Source organism: Ambystoma mexicanum, chromosome 1p (assembly GCF_040938575.1).
Source record: "Ambystoma mexicanum isolate Mex_15411 chromosome 1p, UKY_AmexF1_1, whole genome shotgun sequence".
In the NCBI taxonomy this organism is placed as follows: Eukaryota; Metazoa; Chordata; class Amphibia; order Caudata; family Ambystomatidae; genus Ambystoma; species Ambystoma mexicanum.
Window position 1 is genome coordinate 791,721,679 of NC_090921.1, and position 4,482 is coordinate 791,726,160.

The following is a 4,482-nucleotide window of genomic DNA, read 5'->3' on the forward strand; positions in this document are numbered from 1 at the left end:
GAATTACACCACAAAAATTCCATGGAGGTGAGGCTTTATAGATCAGGCCTATTGACAAATTCGATCAGGGTAGAGAGAGGGGTCCGTCAAGGATGTCTCCTAGCTCCGCTACTGTTTATTTTCTCTATGGCAGATCTGGCTGAGGTGATGAAGTGAATAGGTTTAATATCTCTGATATTAGGAAAAACAAAAATCAATTGCCTGGCATACGCGGATGATGTGGTAGTCCTTGATCACTCCCAAGTAGGGCTGCAGCGTCTTTTGTGCGCCTTCGAAATTTATCCCCAAATTAATACCTTATCATCATTCCAGTAAAGTCCAAGATAATAAGATCTAAACATCCAAAAAAGATCATTAAGCAATATGTTTGGACTCTGGACCATCTGCCAATTGAGATTGTCTCAGAATTGACCTATTTGGGAGCATCGATCAGCTCGTTCCCAACCAAGAGCAGCCTGGTGCGCTCATTGGAGTTAAAAGTTGTAAAATTGGGAGCCCAAATGAAAAAAATCAGATCCCAGTTTTGCACATTTTCTATGCTCCCTTTTGGTGAAATTTTATATAGGGAAAGTAATTCCGATACTCTTGTTCGGTCTGGATTACAACTGTTTAGGAATGGACCTCGAGTGGGATTCTTGGGAAGCCAAGTTGTGGAAACGCACATTAGGACTGCCGGATTGTGTCCCAATAGTCTCTCTTCACTGTGAATTGGGTCTGTTGTACATTAGATCATGGCTACAATGGAAGTGGATGATTTTATATAGATCAGTATTAGATGCTCCCAAGAACTCACGATTTGAGGAAATTGCTGGAGAGCTGTATCTTGGTAAAAGCCTGTTCCTGGTTAAGTTCCAGCAAAGATGCCTGGAAATTCTAGAAGGAGTGGGCTGTGACTCGACCCTACTGTTTCAAAATCCAGATAGGGTAAAACAAAAGCTGAAGCAAAGGGATTGGACTGATACGATTGACAGTATGAGGAGGACGAAAAGATCTGCCTCTTTTTCTGTGGTTGATAAGGCTCTTTCTCTGGTTCCCGCTTATCTTGAAAAGACACCTGATCTGAGTTGTGGACTACTTCCTACTCTAGAGATTTTGTCATCTAGAGATAGAGAAGGGAAAACAGATCCATACTGTGACAAGTGTCACACTAAGGTTTCGCAATCTTCTAAACATCTACTATCTAATTGCTCGGGCACTTGGAGTATGAGGGCCAGAAGATTTAGTAGGTTTGTTCATCAGCTATCCTGGCTTGATTCTGTTGAATTCTGGCGGAGAGTATCCTCTTGTCATGAATCTGCTCTCTCAATGGAACTTGTCAGAGCACTGAGAGAAATTAATTTGATCAGTGACCCAGTTTCGATTTCGATTGAATGAAGTCCTTAGTAACTAGAGTCATCAAGGTCTGACCCAGTGTTTGAAGGTCTCTAATGCACTTTGTACAATTAAATAGTTTTTCTGTATAGGTGAATTTTCTCCTTGGAAACCGGATTCTCCGTCTATTTTGATTTATGTTCTGTACTGCTTATTGTACTTATAGTATTTTTGCTTCTTATAATCAATTTTAGTGCTCGTGAAAAAAGTTTGTTTTTTCTGGATTGTTTGATTATTCTTTTTAAAGTTCTTCCTGACGTGAGGTTTGTAAATTGACTGAAGCATTCTAGTTCTATTATTCTGCTGAATAATTGTAAAAGTGTTAAAAGTCAAAGGTTGGCTATTGCACAATAAATAAAATAAAGATATATCAATGAAATTCATACATTTTTCAGCTGTTGGTCAATATCATCCTTGTTAGCTTTTAACCTATTGGTTGGTTTGGCCATTTTAAATTCTGACCTGGTAGTTACTACTGGTGTATTTAAGTTAAACTCTGTTGGTTGCTACTAGTCTGATAACCTTTAATCAGCTAGTCACTACTGGCCTTTTTCAACTTAAATATGTTCATTTCACAAATTCAGTGGGTGTACACTGATAACTACTGACCAAACATGCACCCATCCCTCTCTCCTTCCACTTAACTTCTCTTCAACAAGACTTCCTTATTCACTGATCACTTTGACTCTAACCTTTACCAACTCTCATTAGTGACTGTCACAGGAACCTTGCTCACCCCACGGCTCAGCCACACGTTTAGCCCTGCATACACTCTCCATTACATCTTTCCACTCCCCTTTCCAAAATGGGTAAATGAGTGGGTATTCTCATTAACTAAAAAACTCCATGCTCCCCCTTTTCCCCACTTTACTTCGTCCCATCCTTTTTTTTAAATACGTTCATGATCAGCATCTTCCTCCATCACCTCTCAATATTGTCACCTATCACTGGTCTGTCATCCTCAGCCTCTTTTTCAAAGACTTTGACCTCCTCCTTGAATTCCTTCCCATGGAGGTCCCAACCATATTCATGGGTGATGTCAGCATCCCAAATATTGAAAGCTCAGCAAGACTCTTCACTTGTGTAGACTCTGGGTAACCCTTTACAAACTTCCTACCCATGTTCATGGTAACTCTCTGGATCTTTGCATTCTCTCATCCTCCCTGCACATCCCTCTCCAATCACTACAGAACTATTCCCTCTGACCACTCCCTTCTGCACTACTGTTGTTGTTGATCCCTTTCTAACATACTCCTTCAGATCCTTTGATCATTAAAATGCAAATTGCCACCGTACTCAGCGATTCCCAGTCACAAAAAGTCTAGCCGAAATCCACACCACTTCCCTACTCTATTGAATCAGCTTTCCTTAAATTTAACTAGCCTTTCCCTTCAAACACCACTATTCAGCCCGCTTCTTTACCTCCCATCAGTTCCTCAACTCTGGATCCTCTGTGCCATCCAGCAATTGAGAGACGACATGCAGCTTCATCTTAGTTGCTAGCAAATAAATGGCTCCCGGTACAGCTTATGACGTATCTCTCTGTATCCTTTCCACTGCTATTGAAAATAATGCCCAGTCAGCCTACTACACTAACTAAATCTCTTCTCTATGATCCTACCCTGCGAGCTAGCCAAGTTCCTCCATTGTATTCGCCCCTGCCTACTCCTCCATCCTGTCCTTTCATTGTCCTGATTACTTGCTACGTCTCCACTACTATCACTCAAATCTGGGACACACTCGCCATCCTCCTTTCCCTCCTCCCCTTTTGTTCTTGTCCCCTCTATCCCCCAATCTCACTACCTTCTTTCTCAGCTACTACTTTTTCTGAACTTGCACCCATTCTTTGCTCTGCTAACCTGTCCTATCCCCCTGATGATCCCTTTACACACAGGACCATCACAAAATAGGCACCCCTCACCCATCTCATCTCTTTAACCTCTTCCTGTCCATCTGGATCTGTCCAACCTTCCACTCCTGAAAAAATAGATGGCTGACCCCCCAACAATCCTGCTACCTACTGCTGTTTCTCTCTCCCCCCCTTACTACTGTAAAATATTCGAGCCAGAAGTGTTCGACCATATTACCACATACTTGGAGAAGCATGAGCTCAGCAATACCTTCCAGTCTCGATTTCATAGTAGGTACTGCATGAAACTATTACTTTAACTTTCTAAGTACTGGCCGCCACTTGGACCTTTCCTCTTTCTTCATCCACCTTAGCCTATACAACATTCATTTCTGTCAACCAATTAGCTCTCCCCATGACTGCTCACACCTCGGCTTCAGGCCCTTTCCCTTGCATGGACTGCCTCCTACTTATCTGGCAACTCCTTAGCTGTCTCCTGGAATGCGTGTCTGTCTTTGGCTGTTATATTTTCATCCTCTAGATCTCATACCTTTGCAAACGCCTCTCCTCTTTTGTATCCTCATATCACCTATTGGCAAATATTGTTCTCCTCTTTCATCACAGAGCTTTCCTCCTGCATCCCCAAGTTCAGGACCGCTATTCAACACAGGATGCGGATCCGTTGGCTGATGCTGAAGTCAACTGAAAAATGAGGTAATCTATCACCATCCTTCAACAAATCCTTTTCCCTCTCCCATTTACTTCCCACTTGACACCCTCACCCCATCCACCATTGCCCTCGATTTGGTGGACTTATTTGGTTCACCAAGGGGTAAATGTATCAGAGTAGAAGCACAATGTGAAAGTACAGCAATGTATCACTTCTACCTTCCACCTTGCACCAGACCCAAACTCCTGAACACCTGCAAAATCTGCCCTTTCCTCACTTTCCACTCTACCAAGATTCTCCTTTACACTCCTGTCCTCAAGCAGGCTGGATTTTTGCCCTATCCTCTTAAGATGTACTGAAGTCCATCTGTGGGTAAATATTAAGCTGACTTCCATCAGAAACATTGCTCTTTGGCTTAACTGCTTCACCAAATGTTTTATTTTCTCATTTGAATACAATTTTGTATTGTATTGTATTTGGTTATTTATATAGCGCTCTTTCCCCATTTGAATGGCCTCAATGCGCTTTGTAGTTGGAACTCCCTCGGTGACCGAAGTCAATGTGTTAGAGCTTCTAAGAGTTTTAGATGAGA